This window comes from Microtus oregoni, unplaced genomic scaffold (assembly GCF_018167655.1).
Source record: "Microtus oregoni isolate MIOR12 unplaced genomic scaffold, Mior012 000025F_ref0000491, whole genome shotgun sequence".
Lineage (NCBI taxonomy): Eukaryota > Metazoa > Chordata > Mammalia > Rodentia > Cricetidae > Microtus > Microtus oregoni.
The window spans coordinates 28248461-28266818 of record NW_024543084.1 but is presented as its reverse complement, the minus strand read 5'-3'; the positions used below and the strand labels follow the sequence as shown (position 1 = coordinate 28266818).

The 18358-nt window shown below is 39.3% G+C and overlaps 1 pseudogene; it reads right to left on the bottom strand.

Annotated features, from left to right (window-relative positions):
- Nucleotides 1-2705: 2705 nt before the first annotated feature.
- Nucleotides 2706-17676, bottom strand: LOC121462552 (annotated as a pseudogene).
- Between the last annotated feature and the right edge of the window lie 682 nt (nucleotides 17677-18358).

The following is an 18358-nucleotide window of genomic DNA, read 5'->3' as shown; positions in this document are numbered from 1 at the left end:
GACTTCTCTAGACAGGTACAGATTCAGATTCATGCAACAGAGGGCAGAGGACACAAGGAGCATTGAGCAGAGAATTCAAACCTAGATGTGCTCTTGGTTAAATGATTCTAAGGGAACAGGCTCCTATTTCTTTCCTTATGTAACACTGATGCACTGATAGTGACTCAGAGTTAGTTACTGATGTGTTTAATCCACTCGATAGACCCTAGGAGAGAACCTCTATTGTTTGGTTTTAATGGCATGGTACCAACTTGCCTTCTAAATACTTAAGATTTATAACCGTATATTGGGGCATCTATCATCCCTCATCAGAGACACATATCTAAGCAGTGAGCTGTGGTGAGTGCAGACTCACAGCTGGTCAAGATACAGAGGATGCATATATGTCTAGTGCTCAGACCTCAACACAATAGCTATATCACGCCCTCCAAGTTTCGGGGACTACTTTCAAACACGGAGGCAAAGGTTACAGAAAAATACTGGGAAATGGTGTACACTACACAATGTCCACATTCATGTGATTATCTAAACAAGACCTCCATAAACCTGGACCATCATTTCATCATGCAGTGAGTTACTATGGCCAATTAATAGGTGATGGGAGAAGGGGTGTCGTAAAATTAAAAGAAAAGAAATTGCAAGTAAGTGACCACACTTTAACTCTATTACTGAAAGACAACATCGCTGCTTGGCTGGCGTTTTTATACATGTTTGAGTATGTAATCCTCAACAAGGTTGGTTTTTGACTTGCAAATCAATGAAAGTTATTGATGCCTGTTATGTCCAAAGTAACCTCCAAGTCCTCAAAGCCCTAAAAGCAGTCCACAGATCCAGAATTGAGTCCAACCTGGACTAGTGGAGGATATCTGCAGGTTATATAAAACGCCAGCATTCCCCAGGAAGTTGTGAAGCTGTCTCTCCCTACCACAAGGAGTCACTTTCACTATGACCAGCTGGAAGGACAAATGGCTCCCTGTGCTCCCCATTAGCACACCACAGCTCACACTGGCCTCCAGGCTCCTTTAGTATCACAGGGACCTGCTACACAATTCAGAATGTAAAAGCCATTCTCACTTTCTATCCTACCCTAAACTACTTTCAGTTCACAGACTTCTCATTCCCCTTATAACCCTGTTCTCTCTTCTTCTTTCTCTGCTTCTTCTTCTTCTTCTTCTTCTTCTTCTTCTTCTTCTTCTTCTTCTTCTTCTTCTTCTTCCTCTTCCTCCTCCTCCTCCTCCTCCTCCTCCTCCTCCTCTTCTTCTTCTTCTTCTTCTATTCTTCTTCTTCCTCCTTCTCCTCCTCCTTCTTCTTTTCCTCCTCTTTCTCTCCCTTCTTCTCCTCTCCCTCCTTGCATCCCTCTCTCTCCCTCTCTCAGTGTGTCTTTCACCCTCCATATTTCCACCTCCCTCCATGTCTCTCCCACCTGTTCTCTCTCTCTCTCTCTCTCTCTCTCTCTCTCTCTCTCTCTCTCCCCTCTGCGTCTCTCACAGCCAGTTCCAATCTACTGACCATGTTCAGTCTACTACTTTTTCTGCTCTGAGCTCTTCCTGATGCCTCAAGTTGATCTCCTCTCTCTCTCTCTCTCTCTCAATAAAAACTTTCCCATTACCTTACCATGGAGTAGTCACAATGTCAGTTTGTCTAATGCCAAGAAACAGTTTAAAATTTTTGCATAGTATATTTTAATTGAAAACTATTAACAATTTGTGTGAAGAGTTCAATAAGTACAGTGTCCTCTTTTAGAAAAATATATTTTCCTCTAAAATTTCTATATATTTTTCAGTTCTTTCTAATACAGATATTGAGCAAGAAATCTAGTAAGCCATTCTCATCATCTTAGACCATGTAACCCAATATGGTCAGAACTGCCATATCTGGGCTGCCCATGCATGTCAGCATTGCCCATTTCAGTTCAATATAGATATTAACTTGATTGCTTCAAGGTACTGCTGATCAACTGCAGCAGCAACTAGAATGCACAGCAAGATAATTAGCAGTGTCACCAGGAACGTTGGTGGCATCATCAGGATGGTGATGGGCAGCATCATCAGTGTCATCATTGGTAGCATCTTATATAGGATCATCAAATCATCATGTCTAAGTAGGTGTATGAACTGGAAGTTCATTTTGTTGTTTGTTTCCTCATATGCTGCTTGTGTTAGAGTGATTGTCTCCAAGATGATGTTATCCTCACAAGTCAGTGTATGACCACAGAAAGGTAGACACTGACTAGTATTTAACAATTGTGTATCTGTGTAGATGCTTAGCCACTCAGAAACACAAAGTTATCACTAGGAGAGAAAACAATTCTCATTCTAGAATAGGAGGCAACCATGAACCAACTATCACGACTTAGTCAGTTTTGATGGACTGAACTGACTTTATGTGATATGTTTTCAATATACATGGGAACAAAATAATTAGTTGCTTTCTGATACCAGGTAAAGCTTATATAGCCCTATACGAAGCATGAAGTTTATTAATCATTAAGTATTAGCACCAAAGAGATTTAGTTTTCTAGGACAAAATCTATTTTAAACCACTCTTTGTGGGCTGACTTACCCTGACCACCATTCTTTCCACTGGAAGCTTCTTGGTAATATTCTGCAGACCACCCATGCGGAATTTAGTGTCTCACCATGTCGTCAGTCAACAATGGGAAGGGCAGAAACCAGATCTGTGTCAGTATCAAGTGGGAGCGTCAGTTAAGCCTTGAGAGTCTTGTCCATGCCACTGTCAACTGCATAACCAGCGTAGGCAGCAGGAGGTGGTTCAACGTGTGCAGTAGCCCTCAGTGCAGCAATTCTATGCTCAAACGAGCTAAAGTGGGTTGTAAACAGATAATCTATCTCCTCCTTTTCTTCAACCTTTAAAGAAATATTGAGAAGTTACTTCTCATTAAATTGTTTACGATTTTATTCATTTTAAACACTTGTCTGTTAATGTCGCAGTTTTGATTTCAGTCCCCAAGTCTTTATTGCTCAGTCTAATTTTAACATTACAGCCACTGATATCCTGTAACCTCTACTTCCTTTCTTTGAGTAAAAGGCCCCGGATTTTCAGAAACCCCAAAAGGGGACCTGCTCAACCTTTGCATTTCTTCCTCTGCTCTTTACTACCCAACATCACCATCCTCTGTATAACAGAAAGACATGAAAAGAAGAGGACAAAACGTGTCCTCTCCAAATATTGTGACCTGGATTTTAGATCCCAGCCGATTAATGGGATATGACAATGAGGAGCTTCAGCAATGAAAGGAACCTCTCACTTCTGCACTGCAATAGTCTTTTCCCCAGGGCCCTTTTCAGTTGTTCATTGAGATCCTGGGGAAAATCAGTAAAGGTGACCTGAACATGCATGAACAAAGGTGCATGAACAAAGGTGCATGAAAAAGGCATGCCTCTACTCACGGCAGAGGGGAGTTTTTAAGCTGCAAGCATAGATTCTGGAGAAGCCTGCCCTCCTCTCACTCCTTAATCAAGACCTGTTGCATGTGTGAGCAGTGGCCTTTTCCAGCACCACTATGGTGATTTGAATGAAACAAAACCCAATACATTCAAACATTTGAATGCTTGGACTCATTGGGTGGAACTATTTTGAAAAGATTAGGAGGTGTGAATGTGTTGGAAGACATGTGTCACTGGGGGTGGGCATGCATGTGTGTGTGTGTGTGCTTGTGTGTGCTATTCTGCTGTGTGTGTGAAGAGCAGAGAACAACTTTCAGGCGTTGGCTCCCCCTTCCCTGGATGAAGCAGGGTCTCTCTCTGTTTTACTGCTCAGTGTATTCCAGTGTAACTGGCTTGTGAGTTTCAGAGCTGTTCTATGCTCTCAGCCTCCAGCTGGATTTGGGGGTGCTGGAATTATATATGTCAGACACTTTCAACTTATAGTGCTTTTGGGATGCACCTTGGGTCATTAGGTTTGCAAGGCAAGTCTTCTAATTCTCTGAGCTGTGTTGCTGGCCCATATATGTGTTTGGGTTTATTTATTAACAGTTCAGAATGAAAATTATAAAGAGAAAATCATGATCAACAGCCCCTCCTTGGCATGTAAACTTTCTTTTTCTCCAAAGCCAAGCACCATCCCGTAACATGTCTATCATTGTAAACCTTGTTTGATTGTACTTCTTTATGCAGACTTCTGTTTCGTAATTTGTTAGCATGTGGTGGAGGACTGATATTTTTACCCCAGGTCTGTGACTTTATACTGCAATTACCAGGTAATGGCTTCTGAGAAAGTCCTGTGTTAGATGGTTTTCAGTGTGTTTAGCAGCAGAAAAGTGATATCTGTTTTATTTCAGACACAGGAATTGTTTCTTTGAAGAATGGAAACTATAGCCCTTTGGCTTAGAAACTCTGGCATATCTAATATTCTTTTGCAACTAGTGATATTGGAGTTTATATTCTAATCATTTGTTTATCAAAGATATTGGTTCCTTTCATGTGCTTCTCCATCATCATAGTTAATTTCTCCATAGTCATTATACTGAAAACCTTTATCATTTTCTTTCCGTATCACTATAAAAATTCCATATTAGTCTAAAATTGTCCTTCTGGTATAAAGCGTGTTAACTTCCTGGGCTGTTGCTCTCACAGTCCAGTCCTTTTCACTTGGATCTCAGAAGATGACTGGCCAGTGGGTTTCTGTGATGAAGAATATAAGAAAGATGCAAGAACATTTTCAAGGCTAGGTTCTTTTTGTCGGAACAATCCATAGTCTTGAAAAGACAGCCATACAGAGCATCTCCTATCTCACAGTAAAATACTGTGTTTTCCAACATGGTCGGAATCACCTGCATGAACACTGCTCTCCTTAGGATGATAATAAATTCAGAGTTTCCAAACTGTTCACAAAGCGTCTCCTTTAAGTCTTTTCTGATGTACTTTTTAGGGTGCTTACACTGTTGTGCACTCTGCTCACCTAGTGTCACCTCATCTGCGGTCACAGAAGGCCCTGATGGCAGAGAAGCACACTCAACATTGGAGTTCTTCTCCACTTCTCGTTTCTGAGTTGTTTTCCACGGCTGAGACAATGGAGGTTCCTCTGATTCACACTCATGGGCTCTGTGTTGTGCTGCACTTGCTTTCAAAAATGTTTCTTTCTTTACATTTTACAAGATACGGGCACATAAAAAATAAGAAACTACATAATACTTAACAGAAATTTCTTTATGTATTTAGCTACTCAAAAATCACTGACTATCAGTAGTAAATGCAAATAACTTAAAGCTTAGCTTAGACTGGGAGAGAAACTTGATCCAACCAACCTAACCCAGTCAGTGTTGATTTAAATGAACATATTTCATTTGGATTTTGTTAACATATTTGTTAATTCTTTCAAAAGTGAATGACATGGTTTTAACCCTGACAAAGTACTTCTCATGTAAAACATACTACCTCATTCTATCTAAAAATATTAAGCCTTGACAGTGGATGCAAGCCTTTTGTGTGAAATTCCATAATTGGCAACAGACAAACTTTAGTAAAAATAATAAAGGATAAAACACCAATTAAACTAAAAGCAAAACAAATAGACACACTATAGACTACATATGTTGCAGGGTTATATATAAACCTGTGAGGTCTATCTGCATAGAGTGCAGTCTTTCGTGGTCTAGTTCCAGTGAACACATTGCATAGAACTTTCATGATAATACTGACCTGACGTGTGGAAAGGAACAACTGTGGTCTGATGGGAATGGGTCCTACAGGGTCAGATTTTTGAAAGCCTGCTCCATGGTTGTTGGGATACTTTTGGTAAAGTATTCAGAGGAGTGGCCTTGTTGGAGGAGGCATGTTATTTGACGTGAGGGACATGTACAAAGTTGGGTCCTATTGTCTAAACATTCTGTAGCACTGCAGACATGGGCTTGCAGATGTGTGTTTGTCCTTAAACAAAATATACTGATTTTTTAAATTAGATTTACCTGATTGTTAAAATTAGATTTACCTTTGTTCTTGTTTTTTTCTTAGAGACAGGGGGTAGAGCTTCTTCCTTGAGGCAAACATTAGTTTTATATTTTCCAAGAACTTTATGAGTTCCCACTTTTAAATCTTTTTTAATGACTTCCATAAGATGTACATACTGCAATGCATCGTGTTCATGTTCTACTTTTTTCACTGTCTTGGTAACAGGTTGCTCTGAGTATAGGAACTTGCTGTCATATTTCTTCTTTAGTTTTTGTTCTGTAGATATTTTCTGAATAAGAGGAGGTGGATTGTTTTCAAAATGACTCTGACATTACGTATTACAGTGTTTGGATGAAGAAAAAGTTAAATATATTCATACATGTTTTGCTACTTACTGCATCACTAGCTATCCCCTGTGACCTCAGAGGATCCCTGAGACACAAAACGTACCAAAAGTTTAGTGAACTGCTCCCCGGCTGGACAGCCCAGTCCGGAGGCCCTAGGCCATAGGGCAAAAGCCCAGGATGCTCCCCCATCTGCCACAACTTCACTAGCAGGCCAACAGGAAAGTTTCCTGCAGGTAGGCTGCTCCAAATCCCCCATCAATCAGACAGACCCTGCCATCTAAATGTCCCACTGGACCCCCAAACCCATCTATCTCCTGTGAACTCAGAGGATCTTTGAGGCACCGAATGCAGCTGCACAGAGCAGACCAAGAGGTGAATGACCAGCTCCCTGCTGGACAGCCAGTCTGTAGGTCCTAGAACCCGGGGCTAAACCCCGAACCCCTCTTCCACCTACCTCAGCTTCCCTAGGAGGCCAGCAGGTAAGCCACCTGCAGGCATGCTGGTCCAACACCCCACCATTGATCAGACACTGTACTCTACAAGTTCCACGCCATTCCCAAACTCACCCATTCCCAGAGAACTCAGCGGCATCCTGAGATACAGAAAGCAACTACATGGAGCCAACCAAGAGCAGCTCCCTAAGATACAGAGAGCAACTGCAATGATCAGTCAAGAAAGGATCCCTGAGACACAGACACCAACTGTAAGGACTGGAGCAAGAGGCAAGCAAACTGCCTGCACCAACTGGAAGGAGAAAGGGGTAGGCTCCAATACAAGAATACATTCAACAGCCTAAAACACAACATGGTAACACCAGATCACAGTGGTCACATGATAGGAAGACCTGAACATCCTAACTCAGAAAAGGCAGAAGAAAGCGACATTAAATATAACTCTATGAATATGATAGGAACCCTTAAAGAGGGGAGCATAGAAAAATGTAGAGCTTAATAACAATCAATAAAAAAAGTAAAATAAAATTCAAGGTGATTACCCTTAGCTGTTTTCTTCTTTTAAAGATATGAGGTAGTTCTTTCTTCATACATGTATCGTATTTATATTTTTCAAGAATTTCACACCAACTTTCTTTTAAATCTTCTTTGATGAGATCCTTTAGAGGCATAGAGTGGGACTCATTCTGGCCATCCACACTTTCCTCATCTGTTTCCACCAAGGGCTTTCCTGAATGTGAAGGGGCACTGTCATGGGCTCCTTTATAATTTTTCTTTTTTTTGCATTCCGGAGCAGTTCTCTGCAGGAGGGAAGGTGGAGGGTTCATTTGTTTGGTTTCCTAGAAGAATTTTTCTTATCTCTAGGTGCTTATTTTTCAAATTATCTTTACAAGTCACAAGTTATAGACCCCGAGAAAGTAAAAATTGTTCAATACTTAACAGTTAAACTTCCTCACATATGACCATTTTGTCTCAAATCATTAGGTTATCACTAGGAACTGAAAACAAATCACTTTCTCCTAGAACTGACTATAAATCATAAGCCCATGATTTTTGTCAGTGTTGATTGGAATACTTATGTCATGATGTGTCACATATCCACAAACACGAATTAGATAAGATGTAGCATGTAAAAACAAGTCTCACAACTAAAGGTTTGACCTTGCATGCGTATTTCCTCAAAGAACTTGCTATACCCAAGAGTGTTTAATAAACAATAATTCTCTTCCTCAAATTAATAATTAATATATTTCAAATTAATGATTTTCTATCTTAAACTATACATGTAAATGGAAGAAAATGATTCTTTTTAAAAATATTTATTTATTTATCATGTATACAATATTCTGTCTGCGTGTATGCCTGCAGGCCAGAAAAGGGCACAAGACCTCATTAAAGATGGTTGTGAGCCACCATGTGGTTGCTGGGAATTGAACTCTGGACCTTTGGAAGAGCTGACAATGCTCTTAACTGCTGAACCATCTCTCTAGCCCCAAGGAAATGATTCTTAAAGTATTAGATAGTATTTTTACTTCATTTTAATAACTGTAACTGATTTTTTTTAATTTTAGCATGCTTACAGGATTTTTTTCTCAAAAATAGGCATATGTGAAGAGTTTTACCTGTTAAGTATTGAACACTTTTTACTTTCTCAAGGTCTATAACTTGTGTTTTAAGGGGTAAAGTCATATATGATTTCTAATTGTAGATATTAGATTTGACTTGAGATCACAGACAGTAGGAGCTGAGATATTTAGTGTGTCAAGAGCAAGAGACACACAATTATATGAATTCAGCTGTTTCTAGGGAAAAGGAGAAGCAGATGCTAATAAAGCTTTGGGGACAATAATTAATGAATAAAGTTAAAAACATCTATTGTACAGAGGCAGAAACCAACCAACAACAGAAATGGCTATGTAAGAAATATCAAGTATATTCTTCAAAAGTAGTCTAGTATCAGCGTGAAACATTTTTAAAAAGCTAGGAAGGAAGGTCAAGCAAATAGAACCCTCTGTCCAAAGGAGAGCAAACAACAAGAACAATGAAGATTTTTTATTTCAAACTATACATTGTGAACGTGTTGTGCACATACATGGTCTAGCCGTGCTACAACAAGTTCTAATGCAGTCTACTGTCCTCTTGTGACAGGGAAATCAATGATAGAATAAAACCCTAATTTCAAAGGTTCCATTCTGGTGAATGGTCCTCTTTCTAAGCATTGGGGTTGATTCAGGAACCTGTTCTCTCTGTCTGCAGAGAAAGATTAAAATCATATAGCTTAGTTCCCAACTGGTACTTTAAGGGATGGCTGGAGATTTTTACAGTTCCTCTAATGCATTTAGGACGACTGTCTCAAAGTAACCTTCAGCTTTCCTGACAACTCCTCGCTCTCTCTCCTGCTTAGAACTGTAGCCCTTTTCTGTTAGTTTTGAAAACTGTCTGCTACCATATCCACCACTTCCACCACCTGATCCATAGCCACCACCATAGAGACTGCCTGAGCTTCTTCCACAAAAACTGCCCCCTCTCATGGGTCCATAATTTGATTGCTGTTGTCCACTATAATTTCCAAAGTCATTATAGTTCCCACCACCATAGTTACCTCCACCAAAACTTCCTCCTTCATTGTAACTGTCATTCCTCCTCCTGCACCACCATCATATCCACCACCTTGGTTTCCATAGCCTGGTCCACCACCACCATAGCCTCCTCTACTGCTGTGACCAGGACCACCACCATAGTTGCCACCATCACCTCCAAATCCATTATATCCACCATCACCACCTCCATAACTACCTCTGCTGCCACCACCTCCACCACCGCAGCCTCCTCTTCCACCAAAGTTTCCACCACGACCAAAATTACCTCCACCACCTCCAAAGTTCCCTCCACGACCCATAAAATTGCCGGATCCACCTCCAGGGCCTCTCTGTGATCCAGCAGACTGCATCTCTTGTTTCAAAAGGGCCTTTTTCACTTCACAACTATGCCCATTAATAGTGTGGTATTTCTGAACAACAATTTTATCAACTGTGTCATGGTCATCAAAAGTCACAAAAGCAAATCCTCTCTTTTTCCCACTCTGCCTGTCTTCCATAACTTCTATGGTTTCAATCTTGCCATACTTTCCAAAGTAGTCTTTCAGGTTATACTCTTCTGTGTCCTTTTTCCTACCACCAACAAAGATTTTCTTCACTGTTAAATGGGCACCAGGCTTTACAGAATCCTCTCTAAAAACAGCTCTCTTTGGTTCCACCACACGCCCATCAACTTTGTGTGGCCGAGCACACATTGCAGCATCCACCTCTTCAACACAAGAGTAGGTCACAAAACCAAAGCCCCCGGAACGTTTTGTTTGGGCATCTCTCATTACCACACAGTCTGTAAGTGTGCCCCATTTCTCAAAATGTTCTCTTAAGCTATCATCTGTGGTTTCAAAGCTCAGACCACCAATAAACAGTTTCCTCAACTGTAAGGTTCCTTTGGATCATGCCCCCTCCCCGGCCCCCGCCGGCAGCGGTGGCAATGGCAGGAGTCAGGCCGGGGCGACTGGGCAGCAGTTTTACCTTCATTTTGAGACTGGACTTGCCTCTTCCAACTCGAGTTCAATATGGGGATCTATGACTTTTTAACAGAGGAGAGAATTCAGAAATTCTCCTAATTTTCTAATTACAAGATTTAAATATAAAGGCAGAGATAATGGAAACAGCATAGCTATGCCCACCTAAACTTTTGGTCTCATGTGGCAATCTCAGAACCAATACAATGGCAGGCACTTGAGAACCTGAGCTTAATTTGCCAGTCAGTCAGACTGTTTCAGGATCACTAAACATAACCTATATCCTGCCCTGTCACAGCAGACAATGAGGGACCAGCCTTCTGGTCCCAAGCCCCCAGCAGGACATGCCCAAACTATGGAGAACATGGCTTGCACCCTACTAAGCAGCCAAGCTTCAGCTGCGAGCCTAGATCCCTGCTCCTGGCCTCACAGCCAAGCTGCAAAAAAGGAGTCTCAGGAAACTGCAGCTCCAGGCCCAATCAAGTCTGTGAAAACGTAAAGGAGCAAGTTAAAACCTTTTGGGTAGGCAGACTTGAAACTTGGATTTATCTTTCTGATAGCTTACAAACTTAAAAAAAAAATCCAGTGGTTGAGACCTTATTTAAAATATCCATCAGGATCACTGACAAAAATCTTTAATAAATAAATTAACAGAAAAAATATATCCATCAGGAAAATTCTTAAGGGGGAATAGTAAGTCTAGTTTTCTCAGGCAACTAACGATAGCTGCTAAACAAATGATGTCTCTGAGAAGGCATGAAATTAGCATACCCTTACAAAATAACCTCAAAAAAATAAATAAATAAGGAGGAATTATACACTTCAGTCACCACAAAATGTCTTAAACCATACAGCTTTTTACTCTAAACTTGTTGAAGCGGTTTGCTGTGGATAAATTTTGGCATGATGGCACAAAGGTCATCTTTGCTAAAGCAAGGTGGAGAGACCCTTGCACTGGATTATGAAAATGACCCAACCCTGTATTAATTTGGGGTCAAGGATATGTCTGTGATTTTTTTCAAGGGAAGAAAATAAAGCTTGATGAGATGTATGCATATACAGTAGAAGTAGGCCAGCCCTGATGACATTTCAGCCACTGATGATGCCACAGGAGAAGTGGAAAGAGGTTCCTGAACCTGTGATCCTGACTTCCTCATACCACCATGCTGCAGGCTAAGGGAAGGAAGATCGTGGTGACGGTGATTCCCAGCCTTTTGATGACTTGCTTTACAAACTTCCAGAACTACTGAGTCCTGTTTACCTCAGAGTCGTTCCATGAACACAGGCTTATACTTTGGGACACAGAATTTGGGTTGCCAGCATGGGATGTTCAATCTGCTGTTGAAATAAAGGACCTGAGAACTGAGACCTCAATTTTCCCCTCTGGGGAATCAGACTCATTATGGAGACAAAGGAGTGACTGAAGTCCCTCTTCAGAGCTGCGGAGGGTAGCCTAAGGGTTTTTACTGTTGCTCAAAGACTGGGACAAGTACTTAAAGGCAGCATTGCAAATAGAGTTTCATTCATCACAGAAAGGTTAGAATAGATGCAAGAGAATTGTGATTTGACAACTTATGTTGATTGTTAATTTCCACACTAGAATTATGGTACTGACCTGTTAATGTTTTAACTGCTTGAGCTCACTATAAGATGTTAATGCTTAGAAAAAGTTTAGACATTCCTAATAAGTTTTGGGATTTGACATGTTTGATAAGACCGATTTAAATTTTGGTAGAGCTAAAAACTTTTAAGAAAAATCATAGACCAGTTGAAAAGGGCATTCCCAATCCTGGTGATTCTCCATTCCTTTAATTAGGAGATATAGTAGCCATAGAAGTATGTGTAGCATAAAGTATTATCTGCTTGCTTGCCATTTTTTAATTGATGAATGACCTCTCTTGACAGAAACTTGGCTCAGGGACACAGAGCTCAGAGGCACACTCTCACTTAATCCTGTGCTTACAGAGGTCAGCAGTAAGAGAAGACTATGATACTTCCCCACCTCCAGGTGCCTAAGACATAGACATGCATAATTGGAATGCATGTACCCAAGATATGTAAGTCTGGAAAATGGGAAACATTCACCTAAGGCAGACACAACCATCTGTCCTGTAGCAGAAGTTCATGCTCTATAAAAGTTATTAAAAAGGGAGGAATTGGGGAGGCCCAAAAAATGTGAGCTTATTTCTACCTTGAACAAAGGTCAGAGAGTTGGAACTTAAATCTGTTCCTTTAAGGTTATTGTCTGTTTCTATCTCAAACAAGGATCCCACCTGGATTTAGATCTGAGAGTTATGCTTTCCCAAGGTTATTGTCAACAGGTATGACTAATAAACAGACCTTATATTTCAGGAATAGGGAAATAGATATGTTTCTATCCCAAACAAAAGTCTAAGGGTACTACTAGCTTCCTACTCCCTTACGGAAAAAATAATGGATTCCACTCAAGGAGTGGTTTGGCTACAGAATGTTTTGTTCTAGGGTGTGAGTATTATTTGACTTGTCCTAGCAACAGAATGTTTAACTAAGACCATAGCCCACAACCTTCAACTAGTATGTTCATTTCCTTGTATCATGTTAATACACTTTTCCATCTTATTCTTCCCCTTTGGGTTGGGTATTTAAGCAAATGGAAATTAAGTGTGGGTGATTTGAGTATTGACTTGAACTCCCAGTACTATCCTATGTTTTCAGTTTTATTATTTTTACTCATGTCATCATTCTCTATTTTTCTGATCCCTATAATCCTACCCTGGTAAGTGGCATTTTTGTTGAAGCTGGTCTCTGACACTCCCAACTTCACTGTTTCTGCACTATCGAATGGATCGGAGAAAATAGCACATGACAGAGCAAAACAACAGCAGACAAGTTTCAGAGAATGAAAGAAATGACATTGCCTAAAATTAAGACACCCAGAGGGTTTACTACAGAGCACTCTATCAGTGCATTAGAAGAGGAGGTGGCCTAACATGGAAAAGGCAAATAATTTAAGAATTTGGAATGTATGATAAACCTATAATTATGGATGCAAATACACACAGAAGGCTGAAATAAGAGAGAAGAAATAGCTCTAATGCAACTCTATAGTCTGTCTATACCTGTTGACATACAGGGTTGTTTTACTTGAGTCATGTGTTTTATATCTTTGAAATATATAAAACAATGTCCTTTCTCTTCTTAGACAGCATGCATTTATTACATAATTTCTAATTGTACTTTTGTTTATACTCTTACCATGGCATATTATCTAACAGGTCTGTTTTTTTCCTGTCAACAGTAACTACTCTCTGGTTTGATATTTTTCTTTATTTATTTACTATTTCAAGAATTGTGCTCATTTGTATTAATAGAACGTTTACTTCCTGATTGTTAGAGTTTATACTCATTCACACTGGAACCACAGAGGATTACCTGCCACTGGATTCTTGGGATTGAGAACATGAGGGGCCGGGACATTAACAAGGGTGGATTCCAGATAGGGAACTGTCTGCAGCACTGCAGAATCAGGCATGCAGATGCATCTTTCCCCTGTCAATCAAGCACAGTCCTTCCCAGTGAGGGGACCTACCTGGAAATCTGTAGTTCCTTTAGAGGGGCCAAATAGTGGCTCTTCTTTAGGACCAATGATCATTTTGGACTTTTTAATCTCTTCATAAAACATCTCTTTTAGGTCCCTTCTGAAGAGGTCCTTCAGCCTTAAGTACTGCAGATTCTGGGGCTCCTGTTGTATCTCCTTTGCCTGCTCCTTCAGCAGAGCCACCTGCTCCATACATATTTGGCTTAATTCATTCCTGAGTAGACCCATAATTTCCTCTACCTCCTTTCTGAAAAGTTTCCACATCTTTGCATGCTCTACAGCCAATTCCTCCCTCAGTATTTCTCTTATATCATTTCTGAAGAATTCCTTCCATCGTGTGCAACAACAATCAGCTTGCTCCTTTATGTGCTCCTTCCTCTTGACGGGAGGAAGTCTTGAATGCACTTGTGCATCTTCTCTATCAGTCATTTTCTGCTGATGAGAAAAAGGAGATTAGTTTGCTTGGCTTTCTTCACAAATTTACGGTTGTTATTATTGTTGTTGTTGGTGGTGGTGTTTGGGGATGCTTTTTCAAAGTAGCTTTGTCCTTGCAGGTATAGGGAACAGATTGGGAAAGTAGAGAGCTCATTTTTAACACTTTTGTTTTTTCATATGTTTGGCTATTCAAATCACTAGGCTATAGTCAGACATTGAAAATGATTTACCTTAGCCTGGAGTAGAAGTATAACCATGATCCAACAAACTTACTCAGTATTAACTTAAAATAATATATTTTATTGTATATTAAATTTGCCTAAAATAGTAAATTGAATGATTTTTAACATTACAAATCTACTCTTGAACAATAAACTTTGTATTTTTCACCTTTGATGTCTAGTTGGGTCATTGTTGCCCTGTTATAAAATAACTCCATTTAACAATTCTTATGACTGCACATGTATATGTGTATAAGGAGTGTGTGTTTCCTTAGGTCTCTTTCTGCAGGGATCCCTGGCTAAGTGTTGATTTTATCTCTCAGTACAGGCACTAGAGACAATTAGAAACTGGGGCAGAACCAAATCTATAAACTTGGCATGAGTGTGAATGGTAATAGCACTACAATGGCATCCTGGAGAATGACCTCTTTTTAACTTATCCTAACGTGCTGGTTACTACAGACACATTGTTCATAATGACAATCACATAATCAGGAGGCCTAAACTTATCATACATTCATCATTAGGGGACATTATACAAGTGAGACAAAGTAAATTTTTCAGGATAAAGTTTACCTCAAATGTAAAGACAGTTTAAGATTTCATGAAAAATTACTAGATTCTGAGAGTGTATGTTTAGTTTAATTTGTTTATGTACTTGTGTGCCCAATAATTTGAACGTGCATCATGTGTGTGCTGATCTCTTAGAGACCTGTATCAGGAATTAGATCCCTTGGAATTGTAAATGCAGGTGGTTGTATGTTACTGTATGAGTTCTGAGAACTAAATTCAAGTCCTCTTGATAGAATAGTAAGGGATTTACATTCTGAGCTATCTCTTCAGCCATTTAAAAAAAATAGTTTATGTGTAAAGATTTTATGCCTTACAAAATATTTCTAGATAAATATTATCAAAATATTAGAGTTGAACAAACATACAATGCTTTATGAAGGAAAATTCAGATATGGCTGATATGAATTGCATGTAGAGTGATAAATTGACCAGGTCACGTGCACATTTCATTTAGTTACTTTTAGAGAGAGAGCAGATGACATTTGCTTGAGATTGTGTCTCCTAGGAAGACCAAAGTAGCTACAATCATCTAGTCTTATCAACATGGCCACCTAAACATGACCTGAACAAAGATGACACCAATAGACACACTAAGTCATGGAGCCTCACCTATATATAAAAAACTATGGACAAAGGGGACTACTGAGGGATGGAGAGATGGTCTTCCCCAGAGACATGTCTCCCACAAGGAATTATCTAATACTGGAGGTCCATCCTGAGATCATATAATACATGTAATATTATACTGGTTGAAAAGGGTGTACTCATACATTTAGGAGTGTGTATCTGTGTGTGTGTGTGTGTGTGTGTGTTTAACATTATAAAGAAAAAAGTCATAAGTTTAAGAGCAAGGGGAGTGTATGGGAGGAGTTGGGGGAAATGAAATAAAAATGTATTTATATTTTTATTTGAAAAAAATATTAATTAAGAATAAATCAAAAATTGGATCTTTAACAATCCAATGAACAGGTGTGACTCAGATATAAGGGAAACCTTCTGCATGGATCAATTCAATGACATGGCTCAAAACACACTGGATTCAGTTCTAATCCAGCTTGTTGAAGAAATCTGGAATTTTGATGGCTAATTCAGGGTATATAAATAACTACATATATCCCCTTGGGGCCACATGCCTCTTTTGGTACTGGATTTTGAACAGTGTGTATAAAAAAATATGTGTGTGAAATATTTTCATTTTTAATATCTAGTTTTTCCCAAAAAAAAAAAAGCTGCAAGATGAGACTGGGGTCATGGCTCATTGGAGTTCTCGGTTTTCTTTCTGTTGCTGTGATAAAAATCATGATCAAAAGCAACATGGGAGGAAATGAATTATTTCACTCCGATATCCCAGGCCACAATCCACTGAGAGATGTCAGGACGAAAACTCAAAGTAGGAACTCAAGGAGGAGCCATGGAACATTAGCTGCTTACTGGGTAGGTCCTCATGACTTTCTCAGTCTGTTTTCAGATACAACCCAGGTCTGTATGTCCAGAGGTATCACTGTCCATCCTGAACTGGGCCCTCACAAACCAATCATTAAGCAAGAAAATGTCCCACACACTTGCCTACAGGGAATTTGATGGAGAAACTTTCCCAAATAAAGTTACTCTTCAGTGTCATAGTGCTATTTACTTGGATGGAGAAAACAGCTAACAGAACAGAGTGATGGGCAGGTAAGAATCAGGAAGTAGTAAAAGTCAACGTCTTCAGTTTGGTACTTGAAATCTGAGGCACAACTGAGTCAATATACACATAGTGAAAGGTACTTGTTTGTAAAGATGAATACATATGGATTGAAGAAGGTAAATGTTTATAAAAATCAATAAACTTATACTTTTAAGATGCAAGCTTCTACAAACTCTGAAATATTTAATATAAAGGCAAGGGAGAAACAAGCCAAAGTATTCAACTATTCAAGTAGGCAAGTCAACAGTAAAAAAAAACTATGGTGCCATTTTCATGTCAGTCACATGACCATGGAAGCCTGGGTGCTTTTTGTTTACTAGACTTTATCAAGTATCTACTGGCTAATCACTGATTCCTTACAATGTGCTTTTTCTATTATCACTTGCAGAGACACCATGTTGGTTCTTTTCATGTCAACTGTAATGACTCCTGGGCCTTTATTTTTACTATGATTTACTTTCAGTATTATTGCATGAATTTTTATATGGTGTTAAAAGCATGTTTGATTTTTAGTTTGTGATTTACAGAGTCTACTTTATTTTTTTCTTAAATGTTAAATAATGACAGGATAGTATATTCCTGGGACTGGGACCATGGACAAAATGCAAGTTATTTTCATGATTTGGGTTTTGCTATTGTTTGGAAAACCTCTACCCTACTGCAGAGATGGTCAATTCAGATGTTTTGTTTCTTACACACTCAACTATGCAATTTTTCAGATCAGAGGGAACAGAATTACCTTTAAGTGTGTTCTCACTTTAGGCTTATCAGGAATTGGCACTTTGTTAGAACAGATGGTACTTTCAGGATTTTCGAACATTTTCTTCATTTTCTTCTTAAAATCTTTCCTGAGGAGTTTGCCAATGTAGGCGTATTGAACTGCACTCATATGGGCCCACTGCTCTACGTCAGTCATTTTTGCAAAGGGATGTTCTGATCGGGGGTATTCTCTCTCATATTCATTCCTTAATTCTGGTTTTTGGAACAGGTTCTGCTGATGAGAAGATGGAAGATAAATCTGATTTGCTTTTTCTTAGTTTAGGGTTTTTCTTTATTTAGGGTGCTTGTGTTTTAAAATGACTATAACTTTTCAAGATACTAGTTATTGACACAGAGAAAGCAGAAAGCAATTGGTAATTAACAGTAAAAGGTATCTGTATCTATGCTCAGCTACCCACAAATTATTCAGCTATCATTAACAGCTGAAATAATTTGTCTTCGGTGAGAGCCTATGAAACATCCAGTGTTTCAGTGATATTTACCAGACACTATTTACTATCATGAAGAAAAATGATAACGGAGCACAATATTAGGCAGACAAGCATTAGGGAGCAGTAAAGGGCAATGTCTTCACGTTCTTCTGTGAACTCTGAGGCACCCAAATAACTTGTAAGACACAACTCAATCATGACATGAGAGAATGATAGCTTTAATTGCAAAACACATATGATCTCCAGAAGGTATATTTGCAAGATACACTGAAGATAACTAAAAATGTGTGTGTATGTGTTTGTGTGTGTGTATGTATACATAACCTACACTTACACAGCTACCTGATTTTTGACAAAGAGAACAACAACACACTTTATAAAGACAGT